Genomic DNA, 16,861 nt, shown 5'->3' on the forward strand with positions numbered 1-16,861 from the left:
ACTAGGGGCTTACAGAGGAGGTCATGCTAATCACAGGGGGACCCCAACGCATAATGTTCCCTAGTGTATGTAGGTGTTTTCACTGTATTCTAAGTGTCTTTTAACATAGCACTGGCTCTAGGACTGGTTAGTCAGACTCAGTTACCACCAGTATCCGTCTGAAAAAGTTGAGGGTACAGGATGATTTTGCAACAAGGATTCTTTCTGCTCTTCTTTTTGTTCTTTCTGCACGTTATCCTTCTTCCTGTACTTTTCTTCGTCTTTGAGGACTTCTGTTGCTTCTTTCTGCACTTCTTTTTTTTCTTTCTGTGCATTTTTTCTTCTTTCTTCACATGTCCTATCTCTGTAGGCATAGTTAGAAATTAGCATTTAAAAAACCTTTGAAATTCACAGAAAAACGATAGGTTTCAGGCACGTTATAGTTAGGAATTAGCATTTAAAAAACCTCAGAAATTCACTGAAAAAACCATAGGTTTCAGGGGTGTTATAGTTAGCTGGACTTTTCACTTGTACAAAACCATTGAAATTCCCCCGTTATAGTTAGTTCAGCTAACTATAACTCGCACGCCCGCAATGCACTGCTGATGACGTCACATATTACATCACTCATGACATGGTCAGTGACATCACTCATGACATCACTGATAACATCTCAAATGACATCACTGATGACATCACTGATGACATCATCCTTGTGATAGAGTGGCAGACCTCCTCTCACCCTAATATAACCTTTGATACACACATTCAAAAATAGAGACTAACATTTTCAAAACAATGGACATACCAATACCAGTTACAACAACCTCTCCAGTAATTCTAAGATCCACATACACATCCACTCATTCACCAACAGTCCTATACAGTCACTCATACATGTACTCACTCATCATATGTACTCATACACCTATACATCCTGTTACACAATGCCACTCATCCATAAAGTTACTCACACGCATAGTCACTCATGCTAATAAAGAATCAAACATACATTTACTTGCATATACAGTTATACACACACCACCACACTTACTTCTACGGAAACTTACACATACTTAGTCTTTTAAACAATCACTTATAGAAACACATACTTATTCATACAGGAACTCTTTCAATCTCTCACTCTCACATATACTCACTTATATACACCAATAGTCACATATACTAGTTTAAAACATATGTAGTTACTCATAAAGACACTATTGAGACAGTCATTCACTCACTAACACACCCATACACACACTCATCCACCCATACAGTCCTGCACACATGCCGTCTTCAACACATACAAACAGTGAGTCACTCATTCATGCACCTATGCACTATGTAATACCCCCCACCGAACCATGCAGACACTCAGACTGATACTCAAAAAACCAACTAATAACCTATATAGACACCCATGTAGCTACTCACCAACCCATGCATCCACTTATACACAAAGTGAGAGACTGATACAGATATTTACATATTTAAACATTACTCACTAAGCCATGTATTCACTATGATACACTTAATCAGTCAGTTACACAATCAATTTTTCCAAAACAAATCATCCATTTAGACACTTATATACCCATTTATTCTTCCATCGACCTTGAGATATACATATATAAAACATATTTAATTTTCAGAAAAACAGACATTCACTGGATGATGTCATCAGTGATGTCATCAGTGATGTCATTTGAGATGTCATGAGTGATGTCATGAGTGATGTCACTGACCATGTCATGAGTAATGTAATATGTGACGTCATCAGCAGTGCATTGCGGGCGCGCGAGTTATAGTTAGCTGAACTAACTATAACGGGGGAATTTCAATGGTTTTGTACAAGTGAAAAGTCCAGCTAACTATAACACCCCTGAAACCTATGGTTTTTTCAGTGAATTTCTGAGGTTTTTTAAATGCTAATTCCTAACTATAACATGCCTGAAACCTATGTTTTTTCTGTGAATTTCAAAGGTTTTTTAAATGCTAATTTCTAACTATGCCTATGTTTTTTTCTGTGAATATATATATATATGTATAGTTATAGTTACAACCTACTTTCCATAGGAAAAGCATTTGTTGATTTGCTAATAACTTTGGCGTCGTTTGATGAATCTTTGCGAAATTCTCCCAAAAAAAGGTCTATCCAGGTCAGCTCCTATCCTGAAAGTTTGGGGGTGATTCATCAAGGGGGGGCTGAGAAAAAAGGGGGGTTCCAAAACGCATTTTCCCCATGTTAATTCCCATAGGAAATTTTGCGACGAGCTACAGCCCTAACTGCTGAATTTGGCAGAAAGGTAGAGCTTGGTTCAGAAAGCGATTTTTTTTAAATGGTGTAAATCCGTTCAGTAGTTTTTGAGAAATTAAAAAAATAAGAGTAAAAAAATCAATTTCCCATAGGAAACTTTGTGCAAGGCTACAGCTGAAACTACTGAACGGAATTACCCCAAATTTGGCACAAAGGTAGTGCGTGGGTCGGACAGCAACCTTTTTTTAAATGGTGTAAATCCGTTCTGTAGTTGCTGACAAATTAAAAAAATAAAAGTTGTGATATCCGTGCGGAGCCTAAGTCCCTTGCACAAGCTTCACTGTGATTGGCTGCCAACACTCCAAACCAGGAAGTGTTGGCTGCCATCTTATGGCTCGGTAGAAGCGAGTTGCTAGAAAACAGAGAAACAAAGGTAGAAAACAAGAGAAGGGGGCAGGGTAGACACACCCTGACCCCCTAGGCCTGCTTAGGGAGTCCCAGAAGGACCCCCAGGGCCCAAAAAACATTAAAAAATAATAAAAATAGGCGCAATTCGCGCTGTGGTCACAGGTTCCCGTGTTTTATTATAAGGAGACCCCAGGTTGGGCTAGGTCCCAGGGCATTTCTTAAAAAATAATAGCAGGGGCTCGCTGGGGCTGCGGGAACCCGCTGTGGTCCCCACAGTCTCTGGGCTTCACTCATGTTGGGATGGGGGTTGCGTGGCCCTCCTCCTGGAGCCCTCCATCTGCTTATAACTTTGGTGTCGTTTGACGATTCTTTACGAAATTTTCCAAAAAGTTTATCTTTTTTGATCAGCTCCTATCTTGAAAGTTTAGGGGTGATTGGTCAAGGGGGATCTGAGAAAACAGGGGGGTGTCAAAACGTGTTTTCTCAATGCATTTTCCATAGGAAACTTTAGACAAGGCTACAGGTCAAACTGCTTAACGGAATTACGCCAAATTTGGTAGGGAGAAAGGTCTTGGTCCAGAAAGCGCAGTTTTGTAGAAATGGTGTAAATCCGTTCAGTAGTTTTTGAGATATTAAAGGAAAAAAATATATATATCTGGTCAGTGCCTAATTCCCCGAGCACGAGCTTGCCTCTGATTGGCTGCTAACACTTCAAACCAGGAACTGTTAGCAGCCATGTTGTGCCTCGCATCCAGTGGAAATATGAAAGAAAGGTTCCGGGGGCAATTTAATATAGCGGAGCTCTGTGTAATGATGATTTGGATGCAGTGAAGGTTTAAGATTTGTTAACAATAAAGGAGAAACAGGTGAGCGCCAGGCAGCACGACTTCCACTCCAGGACACCAGTAGAAAGATAACCCTTTCACGCTCCCTGTGCCCAACATCACCACTTCGCAGCTATGCCTTTAGAAGCCAGTCCGTCGGCTCGCAGCTGTCTACTTTTGCGAGCTAGTACGATGCTGTGCCTCTACCTCTGCGAGCTACTACGCTGCTGTTCCTTTGGGAGCGGACGGCTCGTAGTTCTGCCTCTGTGAGTCGAGCAAACGTTCCGCAGTTATCCCTCTGTGAGCTTGGGTACGAACTGTTCATAAGTCACACTATATGAGCATTGAAAAGCCATTTTGTTATTCAGTCAGTCAGCTGGCATCTGTGCGAGGCATTTCTGAAAACATACCAGAGCTCTTTCTGTGAGAAATACCCTTTCACGCTGCGTCTCCCCACATTAGCAGGTAACACACCCTCTTCCCACATCACCTGCATACCCCCAACAACCTTCTTGGGCCCGGAAGTATCCCTCTACGAACTATTAATAAAAAGATGCTTGTGAGGTTGGAGAAATAAGAATCTTAGTCATGTATAGATTTACATATAAAACATTTTATTAAAACAAAACAACAAATAAAACTATGTACAGCCGTGGCGTGTCATCGCTGGTCCATTTGTGATTCACAGCCTGCAAGACAAAAAGAAAGATAAGATGGTGCGTCATGCGTCCAGCAAAGGAGATAGAGAGAGAGAGAAAGGGTGAGTGAGAGGAAGAGAGAGAGAGGAAGAGAGAAAGAGAGAGAGAGAGAGGAAGACAGAGAAAGAGAGATAGAGTAAGAGAAAGAGGGAAATAGTAAGATACAATGAAGAGAGAAAGAGAAACAGTGTGAGAGAGAGGAAGAGAGAAAGAGTGAGCTACAAGGAAGAGAGAAACAGTGTGAGAGAGGAAGACAGAGAAAGAGAGAGAAAGAGTGAGATACAAGGAAGAGAGAAAGAGAGAATCAGTGTGAGAGAGAGGAAGAGATAGAGAAAGAGTGAAAGAGAGGAAGAGAGAGAGAGGAAGAGTGAGAGAGGAAGAGAGAAAGAGTGAGAGAGAGGAAGCCAGACAAAGAGAGAAAGAGTCAGACAGAGCGGTAGACCACGAGAGAAACAGTGTGAGAGAGAGGAAGAGAGAGAGAGAGATAAAGAGAGAGAGAGAGGAAGAGAGAGAGAGAAAGCGAGAGAGTGAGAGAGAGGAAGAGAGAAAGATAAAATGAGCGAGCGAGAGGAAGAGACAGAGAAAGAGAGAAAGTGTGAGAGAGAGAAAGGAAGAGATTGGAGAGGGAGTGTTGACACTGGAGAAAATCTTCGCAGCTCACCTTTGTGCCACCGGTGTGTCTCCAACCACTTACCAGGACATAGTGCACCGTCAAGTTTAGTGATCTGAAAGATAGTATAGATTTAGTTATTGCAGAGTACATACAACTGCACACGCGTAATTCTCTGTTTCAAGGAAGAGAGAAACAGTGTGAGAGAGAGGAAGAGAGAGAGAAAAAGAGTGAGAGTGAGGAAGACAGACAAAGAAAGAGTGAGAGAGAGAGGAGGAGAAAGAGTGAGAGAAAAAGAGAGAAAGAGTAAGATACAAGGAAGATAGAAAGAGAGAAACAGTGTGAGAGAGCGGAAGAGAGAGAGCTAAAGAGTGAGAGAGAGGAAGAGAGAGAGAATGAGAGAATGAGAGAGAAAGTAAGAGACAGAGAAAGAAAGAAAGTGTGAGAGAGAGAAAGGAAGAAATGGAGAGGGAGTGTTGACACTGGAGAAGATCTTCGCAGCTCACCTTTGTGCCACCGGTGTGTCTCCAACCACGTGCCGGGAGATAGTGCAGCCCTCAAGTTTAGTGATCTGAAAGATAGTATAGAATTAGTAATTGCAGAGTACATACAACTACACACGCGTAATTCTCTGTTTCGCTAATGCGCAATGAGGCTGGTGCACCCCATCCACTCCCACTGCTCGGAGGTATCTGTGCGCTCTTGCGTGCCCAGACTGCTGCACGCTATCCACTCCCACCGCCCAGAGGTGACTGCCCGCTGCTGCGGAAAGAAGTCTCTCTGCTCACCTTCCGCCACCGGCGTGTATGTAAGAGGGTCTACCACGTGCCGAAGCAATGTTGTCATGCGTTCAGGATGGCCACGCATCATCGCAGATCTTTCACGCGTTCAGCTGTGGTGGTGTTGGGGGGGATGAACGTCGATTCGTGATTCACAGCTAGTTAGATAAAAAGCAAGATAAGATTGTGCGTCATGCGTCCATCAAAGGAGAGAAGAAGAGAGAGAGAAAGAAAGAGTAAGCAGATGACAGAGAGAAAGAGAGAAACAGTGAGAGAAAGAGAGAGAGAAAAAGAAAGAAAGTGAGAAGAAGACAGAGAGAAAGAGTGAGAAAGACAAAGAGAGAGAGAGAAATAGTGAGAGAGAGGAAGAGAGAGAGAAAGAGTGTGAGAAAGAGGAAAAGAGAAACAAAGGAAGAGTGAGAGAGAGAGAAACAGAGAGAGAGGAAGAGAGAGAAAGAAAGAGACAAACAGTGTAAGAGGAAGAGGGAGATAGAAAGAGTGTGAGGGAGAGAAAGGAAGAGATGAGGAGGGACACTGAGTGCCCACACTGTGTTCAAAACCATCACAGCTTACCTTTACGCCACCGCTCTGTCTCCAACCACGTGCCGCCACCTAGTGGAACTCTCAAGCTCCCACATCTGAAAGATAGTACAGCATTAGTAATGGCAGAGCAGGGTTGGATTAGGATTCAAAATCGTCCCTGACACGCTAAAAAAAAAAAGGGGCCCACATTTGCATATTGCCTTTCCTCAAAACACTGCTTCGGCGAAATTTTATTTAAAAAGGGAGGGGAGATATAAAAAAATGCACGGATTCATTTACACTGGTGACTTAAAAACAAGTGAGGCCACTTCTGCTCAGACCCCCTGCCCTGCTAGGTATGCATACATTAATGGGCGGCCCTGCAAGAGAAAGAAAGTGACACCTCCGCCTATGATGATGCGTGGTCCGGGAGGGCCGCTCTCGGACCAATGTCTTTTGTCTATTGAATTCTGCCTCAATAAGGCCACGTGGCGATGACTTACGGTGCACTGAGTTAGTAGTACCGTTGGCGCTCAGTGTGTATGTACCCTGATGTCATCAGTGTTGTCACTGACCATGTCATGAATGATGTAATATGTGATGTCATCAGCAGTGCATTGCGGGGGCACGAGTTATAGTTAGCTCAACTAACTATAACGGCGGAATTTCTATGGTTTTGTATGTGTGAAATGTCCAACTAACTATAACGTCCCTGAAACCTATGATCTTTTCAGTGAATATATATATATATATATATATATAGAGAGAGAGACAGACTATGTGTTTCGGCGTATGCCTTCCACAGGACCATAGTGTCCTGCCGTCTAGCTTATCCTTTAATAGTGTCTATGGCCATAGTTCATCTATTATGTTTACTTTTTAGGTCGTAACTAGCCCGCACATTTTCTTCTCCCTTTCAAGCAATTAATTCTTGACATTCAAGATAAAATTCATGTAATTGCTTGAGTAGATTTTAACAAATTATGCAGAAGGGGGACAAATTACATAAATACATCTTTTTCATATCCTAATTAATTTTTCAAAATAAAGTACTGACATTGATTAAATTGTTTTTATACAGTGTGATTACTTTCTTATTTATTGCACTAACAATTCAAGATGAAGGAACTCCTCCTCTCAATATAAGTGCGAAAGGAAGAGAGAGGGAGAGGAAGGAAAAAAGAGAAAGAAGAGAGAAAGAGAAGAGAGGGGAGGAACGTTTATATTTAAACAAAGTAAAGCAGAGCGAGGTTGTTGATGTTAAGGTGCAAATTCTAGTTCAAATAGATTTCTATAGATTTAAAGTGCAAATTGAAAGATCTCTACAAATTGCATATGTAATAGTAGCTGGATTGTGCAAATTACAAGTTATGAGATGATGTCAATTAATTGGAGATATTAAAGTAGCAGCAGCAATCCTTCTTAATTTAAAGTGTCAGTGCTTTACTAGCTATTAGCAGCATCAAAAAGTGCATAAATATTCTATTTCATATTTCCCTTATTCTGGACATAGTAGGGAATGATTATGATCAAGAGTATCCATTTTTTAAAGTGCTAGTGCTCCAAAAACTATTAGCATCATCATTTTATAAGGTGCATATTCTATCTCATATTTTCTTCACAATCGCTATAATAAAATAAACTCTTTCTAAAGTGCAAATGCATCAACAACAGATGTTCAAAAACTCATAAAACATCCAGTTTCCTAAAGCAATCCCAAAAATCAAGATACATTTGATGTTTTGACCAAAATAAGTGGGAGTTATTTTACAGATGTACATGTTATGTCCCATTGGCTTTTCAGTTCCCATTAAAGTCATCAATCTTGATTCCATTCTTCTCAATTGTAATTCTCTATCATCCCTCTCTCATTTTTCTTTATGTGCTTAGTTCCAAATTATTGAAAGTTATTAATTTCTCCTTGATTTTCCTTCCAAAAGTTTTTTGCAATTCGGTATGAATTGTCTCTGTTGTTGATGGTTCGAAGATGTTGCAAAATTCTTAATTTAACTTTATTAACAGTACTTTCTACGTAATATTTTCTGCAAGGGCATATTAGAACTTATACTACAAAATCTGTATTGCAGGTAATATGTCTTTTATCATTTAAAGTTTTCCATTCTGCAGTCTATATTCCTTTTGATTAATTCTATGTTCACAGGCTTTGCATTTGGCACATTTCCAGAAGCCCGGCTGGCTGAGCAAATTCGTCTTGTTTCCTGTTCCAGCGGAGTAATGACTTTTAGTTAAAATATCTCCTAATGAGGCAGTCTTTCTATAGGTTATATTTGGATAATTCATCAACATTTCATTTGCTGATTTATCAGATCTTAATATCTTCCAATGCCTTTGAATTGTTTGTTTTATTTCTTTGTTTAGCTTGTTATAATCCATAATAAGTCAAATTCTCTCCTCTCCACTTTCTGCAGTGATTTTCTTCAGTGTTAGTAACTCACTCCTCGGTTTCAAGTAGGCTCGCTTCATGGCTCCTTTTGTTACTGCCAGTAGGTATCTCCTTGCCAGGAATCTACTTTTAATTTTATTTATCTCGTCTTTGAAGTCTCTGTCTATGGAACAATTCCTTCTAGCCCTTAGCATTTCTCCATAAGGGATACTCCATCTCAATTTCTTAGGATGTCCACTATTTCCATGTAGGATGCTATTACATGATGTTTTCTTCCATTTTTGTGCACATATGCATGTCTTTTATCAGGACCTCAATGTCTAAAAACATAATTTGTTCCGAGCTTATAGTGTAAGTGAAAGCTAAATTTAAATCATTTTTATTTCGAGGTGAAATAAATAACTCAAGTTCTTTGCTCTCACCTTCCCATATAATAAAAAGATCATCAATAAAGCATGTCAATAGTTTGACTTTTCTACTTTTGCTGAATTGTTCTCTGTCCAAATGACTTCTGTTTCTCAGTATCCCATAAGAAGGTTTGCATAGGTTGAAGCAAATGAAGTCCCCATTACAGTACCTTGTTGTAGGTAATAGCTGCCTTTGAACATAAAAATATTGCGTGTTAGACAGAAGTGTAACATCTCAATCAATAAGTTTGAGTGTTCTAGGTGGCTAATTGGTCTATCACGTAGAAAATATTGAACTGCTTTTATTCCATCCTTGTGTCTAATGGAAGTATATAATGAAACAACATCAATTGTGGCCATTACGTACAAATTCTTCTAAGGTATATTTTGGATTTTGTTTAAAAAGTCCATTGAATCTTTTAGATAAGAAGGAAGAGGTGTCACAGATGATGCCAAGAAACGATCAATATATCTTGAGGTTATTTCTAGAAGTGGATTTATCGAGCTCACTATTGGACGCCCTAGTGGATTGGTGAGGCTCTTATGTATTTTTGGAAGAAAATAGATGGTAAGAGTTGTAGCATGTGATGTTTTCAAGTATTTGTATTCCTAATCATCAATCAATTCTTGTTGATTCCATACTTTTAATTTTTAATGGAACTCAATTTTTGTTCTTTTGTGAAGGATCTGCCTTTAATTTCACATAATGTTGTCTATTCCTCAGTTGTTTTTCAGCATCCATTTGATACTTGTCACGATCCTGTATTACAATATTGACACCTTTGTCCGATGACTTAATTATCATTTCAGTGTCTTCCTTTCGCTCTTTTAATGCTGTACTTTCTCTGATGGTGATATTTCCTCTGCCTCGTGTTGGATTTCTTCTGGCTAATTTGTTTAATTCTGCGATTACCAATTCCTGGAACAGGTCTATCTTGTTCCCTGGTGGTAACTGAGGACAGAATATAGTTGTATGTCCGTTATTTCACCTACTTGAATTGTGGGTATTCCACCAGCTGATTCTTCTTCTAAAGATGTCAGAGTATTTAAACACTGTAAATCTTTACATATTAGGATGGAGGATTTCTTTACTGTTTGTAATCATGTTTTTGGGAAAGGATGGGTTAAGAAATGCTTTTTTAATTAAATTTTTCGTACAAATATGTATAGATCAATTCTCAAATTAGCTAAATCCATTTAATAGTCTGGGCAGAAGGAGAGTCCCTTGTTGAGGATTTTCATCTGATCTATATTGAGCACTTTCTTAGATAGATTGACAAGATTTTCTTGACTTAGTATTTTTTTGAATTTTGTTTTCTCTTTTCTTTTTTGTTCTTGTTCTTCCATCTTCCTCTACTTCTTGTGGTTTTAATTTTCCTCTCCCCCTGCCCATCCCGGCAATTGTCCCTCTCCCCCTTCCTCTCTATCTCGTGTTCATACGAACTAATCGAAGTTCCACAGAAAAATCCAAATTTTCTTGATTAGATCTTCATCAGCTAAACTGATTTCAGAACTATCTAATGAGGCATCTGAGGTTCTCTTTGATTCTGTCATTTTATCCATCAAGGCTCTACTCCTCAATCCATCGTGCAAAAGTCTAGATTCATCCATCTTGGTAGTCAATTTGGTCTCAATTAAATTTCCTTTTTCTCTGTCAGCTTCATGCTTTCTTATTCTTTTCTTCAATTTTTCAAGTGCCTTTGTTATTTCGTGATTCATTTTTTTAAACATGTTTTTGTTGAGTTTTTAAAACGTATGACAATTGGTTACAAAGCACATATGTCACAGCATGAAACAGCAATTTTCCATTTTAGAGTCATTATTATAACATTCGTACAATATCAGTTATCAAGGTAAACTTTACAATTCTATGGAGGGTGGCGTCTGTTTGCGTTTCATGGTTGATGTACATGTGTATCTACCTATCTGCTCCGGCTTTGTGATTCCAGATTCATGTCAATCCTGGGGCACAGTCCTGTCCTATGGTTCATGTTGTGGGGGTTGGGTAACAACAGCATTGGGACAACACAAAAATATACCTGGGTGGATACAACTGGGGTTGGATACTCCGGCAGTCCCCTCTTCTGGGATAATGCTTACGTAGTTATACTTAATTTACTACTCAATTACCCATGGTAAGACCTTGTTTATAGCGTGGTGTTGGCAACTCAGGTGTCGCCTGTGGTTAGCTTGTCTGCATCTTTATGCTGGCTACACCTCATGTATGTTCTCTGTCAGTCCTTGGCGGTAGCTGTGCATGAGATCACTTCTGTGCCTTCGCCCATGTGTAGCAACTCAGTCAGCATCACATCCCACCAGGCTGCTGTCGTGACCCTGCGAATTCCTGTGATGTCTTTGCGGCGAATTGCAACGCTTTCCGCTTTAGCCCATGCTAGCATTGAGTGTCTCCATGCGTGTATGTTAGGAGGGACTTGAGACTTCCACCTTTTGTAATTAATCTTTTGGCTACTGCTATACCAAGGTCCAGGAACCTAGCGGACACCCTATTGCTAAGTGTTCGGGGGTATAGGTGTAATATGTAGGTCTGCCACTTAAAAGGGATTACGTGCTCCGTGCAGCAGGACAGCGTGGTTGCTACCTACCTCAGTAAGTGTGAAGGCGGGCACAGCCCCATAACATGTGCAGCTGATCAGCATCCACCAGTGCGCACCGTGGACAAGCAGCATCTGTGCGGTTAAATTAACAATTGATTTTGGTGGGTGTAAGATATGCCCTTTGCGTGACATATTATTGAATTTGGCAGAAGTGCATGTTCCTTGGGATGCCTACTGGGCTCTCTAGCACCCGGGCCCAGTCTGTGTCTGAGAGTTGTTTCCCTAAATCTTGCTCCCAATGAGTACAAAGGGGATGCAGATTAAATGCTGTGTGTTGACGTAGCGAGGCAGCAAACCACCGTGTGAGGTGTCTTCCATTGCCCATGACATGTAGGTACTCTAAAGTTAGATGGGTTTGCGGTTCAGCTGTAAGGTCCCCCCACCAGGATGTGAGCATGGCTATTAATGAGTGGTGTAAAAGGAACTGACTGGACAGAAGCCCCTCCTCCACCTACAGTGTCACATATGGGATTAGTGTGCCATCCAGATACTGGGCGCCCAGGGACTGGACACCTGCCTCATGCCAGTCACGGAGCTCTATTTCGGTTGCCACTGATTGGCCTTTGGGTGACCCCTCTAGTTTTAATGCTGGTGCGTATGGCGTGACTTGCCTAGTTAGAAATAGACTTTGGCGGAAGCACTTATATGCTACTCTAAGCAGCAGGAGTTCTGGGGGTCTCACGGTCGTGCCGGGAAGGAATATCTTTATCAGTCGTGATAGAGTATAGGGTGGACTCATGGTGGTAGTGTCATTGCTTTGCCGATCAGCGAGCCACTTCGCTATCCACTGCAATTGGGCGGCGGGTAATATTGCTCTAAATTTGGAGCTGCGAGGGTGGCAAAATCCTGTATAATAACGGCTCTATGGTAAGTGCGAATAGTAGGGGGGACAATGAGCATCCTTGCCTGGACCCTCTACGCACTGGGATTGTTTCTGAGATGTATGGGTCTACCTTGACCCTCACCGATGGCTCTGTGTATAATAATCGGACCATACGGATGAACATGGCCCCCAGGTTATACTTTTCCAGGGTCACAAACAGAAATTCCCACTCCAAGGTGTCGAACACCTTCTCTAGGTCTAGAATTAGGCAGCCGGCACGTGGCCATTGGGTTGCAGAGTCAGTCGCAAACCTAAAGAAGCTCCGCAGGTTCAGGGAAGTGTTTTGGGATGGCACAAACCCATTCTGGTCAGAGTGTATTAGGGAGGGGACCACTTGTGCGAGCGTATCTGCTAGAACTTTTGCAAAAATGTTGTAGTCTACATTGAGCACTGCAAGTGGCCTATTTGAGCCTAACTCGGTGGGTTCCTTGTCAGGCTTAAGTAATGTCACCAGTTTCGCTTCGCGTAGTGCTGGCGGGAGACACCCCTTGTCCAGCGCTGCAGTGAACAATGCCTGCAGGTGTGGTGCCCGTGTTGCTTGATAAGCCTTGTAATACTCCGCCGGGACCTGGCGTTTACTCCGTGGCCAGGAATGCGATTGCAACCTTAATGTCCTCTAGCACAATTAGCTCATTCAATAGTTCCCTATGTTATGGTGCCACCCCTGGTAACTGAATAGTGTCTAAGAACATTTGCAGTTCTTGCTCGTTACGCTGTACCATAGTCTGATAGAGTTTGACATAGTGATGTGTCATAGCGGTGTGTTTCTCATGTATACTAACTGTCCCGTATCAGTGTGTATTGCTCCTATTGGCTGACGGGTGTGTTCCTGCCATATGAGCCATGCCAACATCCAGCCTGCTCGGTCTGCTGATGTGTGTGTGCGTGCAGTGTGCACTGCATAATTGTGGTCCCTGAGACTTTCTAGTTGCTCCGCATGCTCTGCCCACAATGTCTCCAGGCGCTAGGTACCTCCTCCCCCCCTCAGTCCCATGTGTTTCGCACCGTAACAGTTGCGCCTCCATTTTACAAAGTGAGCCAGATAATTGTTTACATATGTTTCAGGTTGCCCATAGGCAGTGTCCTCTCATGGTCACCTTGAAGGCCTCCCATTCAATTACTGTGTCGCCCACCGTGTCCTCGTTATCTTCACAGAATTCTAGGTTATTTTGTCATTCATGGGATGTTTTTCCAATTCTTTTTCCAGTTCTTTTTTTTTTAATTAGTACCTCCAATTTCCTATACATTTAGATAGATATAATTATATTTCCACACAAAATATATGTTGCTTTATATTTTGTATAATTTGTGTACATTTTAGAGAAATTAACTTGTACTTTTCATATTGAAAGCATTGACTATATTTTTTATATATTTAGATGATTTTAAAAAGTATTTCGTTACTTTATAAACATAATATATTTGTATGTATATAATATATTTACATTATTTTACTATAAATATAATTTTGTAGACAAGAATTACAAGAGTAACTTATTTTCATTTCATAATAATATGATTTAAACTTAATTTTAATGAAAGACGTTTAATATTTTAAAAATATATTTTATATTTTTTAGTTTATATGTTGGTTTTCCATAATTTGGATATTTCTAAGATTAATTATAAAATTAAATCTAATTGTAATCCTCATTTTTCGTTTAAATATTTTTTTACTTTATATATTTTTGTATGTGGATATTTTGGATTACATTTTTTTGTGTTTTTTTAATTGTAAGTCTAAGATTGTTGATGTTAGGGGTGTGTCTATTTTGGCTTTAATATTATTATAGATAGATATTTTTATTGTTGATATTCAGTAGTACACTTTTTAATAGGTGTGTATGGGGTTTGTTGATATGTTTAGCATGAGGTTATTAAATTGTTACATTTATGCCAAACACCACACATTCAGACCTGGACTTTTCTTTTAAAAAGCATTACCCAAATCTGGACGAGGTAGACAAATTGGATTAGCCTTGGATGCCGCCCTACAAAATATTTTATCACGCTGGGGCACCAGTCGTATACCAACATGCCAGGGGTGGTTACGCCGCTTATGTCATACTTTATTGATGGAACGTCTATCACTTTCCTTATTAAATCAAGGATCCCCTTTCCCAGATTTATGGCGTCCTTTCCTGTTCTTGTCCTCAGAGTTTAGAGAACGTACCTGGCCTAAAAACCTACGCCTTCTTTGATTGACTAAGGCTCCCCATAACTTATTGTGATAGCCTTGTAATTGATCTCCTAGTTTGACTCATGAGATCATCTTAATATTTACAACAACATGGTTCAGTCCTGCATTTCCCCCTGCGCTGGCACGAAACTTAGCAGGTTAGCGCCAACACAGGCACCTTTGCACCATAGTACAAGGCTGTCTGCGTTGAGGGGAAGATTGTTTATGTGCAGGAAGGTCTCCATTCCTGCACATAAACAATCTTTAAATGGCATATTGTGACTTTTATGTGTGCTGCTTAATGCAGCACACATAGAAGTTGCAAAACATAATTTCTTTTTTTTAATTGTTTATGTGCAGGAGGGACACCTTCCTGCACATGAACAATCAATGGCACTTTGATGTTTCTATGTGTGCTGCACACATGGAAACAGCAAAAATGAGAAGAAATAAAGCATTTCTCCTCGTTTTGCCTCCCTTGTAAATAGGGGCAGTGTCAAAATCAACACCCATTGCCCTCCCCTTTCACGCTAAGTACAGAGTGAAAGGGTGCCTTATTTACAAGGCAGAATTAAGCCACATTAAGTAGCTCAACGCTACCTTGTAAATAAGGCGAAGCCCCTATCTCCATCACAACATCACTGAAAGTGGCGTTGTGGTGGCGATAGGGCTTGCAAATATGCCCCACTGGCTGCTGCCTCTTTCTCTCTCTCATACTCTCCTCTCTCGTGTAGTGTATAGGGCTGGCTTAACAGATAGATGTAAAGGTTGTTTGTCTGCAGGCTCACCAAGGAGGAGCACTTGAACAGACTTTCTACAGGTAAGGAATCTCCCTCCAACCCAAATATGTTAATTTCTACTGATCATTCATCCAAATGTGTATGTTCCTGGCCACAGTTGGAGGGGTAAAAAGTGATATTTGTCTTCCTTCAGACTTGAATCCTACAAAAAGAATATAAAGCTGTTGAATTATTCAAATGTATTGAAACCCTTAAACAACTAAGATAACATTTAATTTGACAATTTTAACTTTAAAAAATGTATGTTATTACTGTTAAATTAGGATATTTTATTTATGAGCTCCTTAGTTAACTTTAAGCTTCAACCTTGGACGTTTGATAGGAAGCTTCATCTCGAAGTAGCTTTCAGTCACTCCATTGATAGGGAGTTCAGGACTTTCCTGTCACAGAATCTTGGTTCAACATCCATTCTTATGGTCTTGGATGCTCTTAAAGCCTTCTGCAGAGGTCATACTTTAAAATATTCCTCCTTTTGTTGTAAGCAGAAAGGCCTGGCCGAAGCAAGTATCTGGTCCTCTCTTACCTACCTGGACTGTCTTCTAGTACGTACAGCAGTCGCGCAAGATTGGGAGTCTTTCGCTGCCTTGATGGATCAATTGGTAATTGTTCAGGCCTCCATTTGGGAATGGATGCTGGACAACGCAATCAAGAAGGCTTGGGCTAAACAATTGAACACTTTAAAAAATAATGAGGAAATAGGGCGAACAGTTTCTTTCAGGGTCAGAAACAGGGCTAATGCTTTTGTTATCCATGGGATCATGAATGCCAACGGTGAGAAAGTGACAGATCACTGACTCATTCGGGAGGAGCTCCGTTGTTTTTATCAGAAGCTTTACAATGAGGAAGTGACTCCCCCCACTGAGCGCACTGATCAATTCCTTCAGGTTAGAGGGCCCCATCTTACCCTCGGAAGTGGAGGCCGCAATCGGTCAGGTGGCTTGAGGTAAGGCTTTTGGTCCGATCAAATTCCACTGGAATGTTCTGTCAGACTATTCAATAGTTTGAGGCCTGTCTTATGTGAACTATTTAACTCTTTTGAGCTACTCGGACAGGTTCCTGGGTCGTGGGCCAAGAAAATATTGTCATTTTTCCCGATAAAGGGAAAGATCCTGTACATTATGGCTCATATCGGTCTATATCATTTATTATAAGATTTACAACCGGGTTCTTGCCAATAGGCTTTCTACAGTGGTCTCTGATTGGCTGATGAGAAATATCATGGGTTTGTTCCAGTAATAAAAGATGTTTTCAGTGGATACATAATGAATTAGTGCAGGTGCAATCACTACCAATTGCCTTATATTTTCAAAAGCTTTGTTAGTCTGAACAGACCAATCAAATGTTGTGCCTTTCTTTAGAAGTGAAGCAAATACAAGTAAATTATGGACGGAGTGCTGAAACTTTTAAGGCTCTCTCCCCCACTCACTATTAGATCTGGGTTGAATCCATCTTTAGCTCACTTCGCCAGCCCAGGTCAGACCCAGCCATATGCA

Source organism: Triturus cristatus, chromosome 1_1 (assembly GCF_964204655.1).
Source record: "Triturus cristatus chromosome 1_1, aTriCri1.1, whole genome shotgun sequence".
NCBI lineage: Eukaryota > Metazoa > Chordata > Amphibia > Caudata > Salamandridae > Triturus > Triturus cristatus.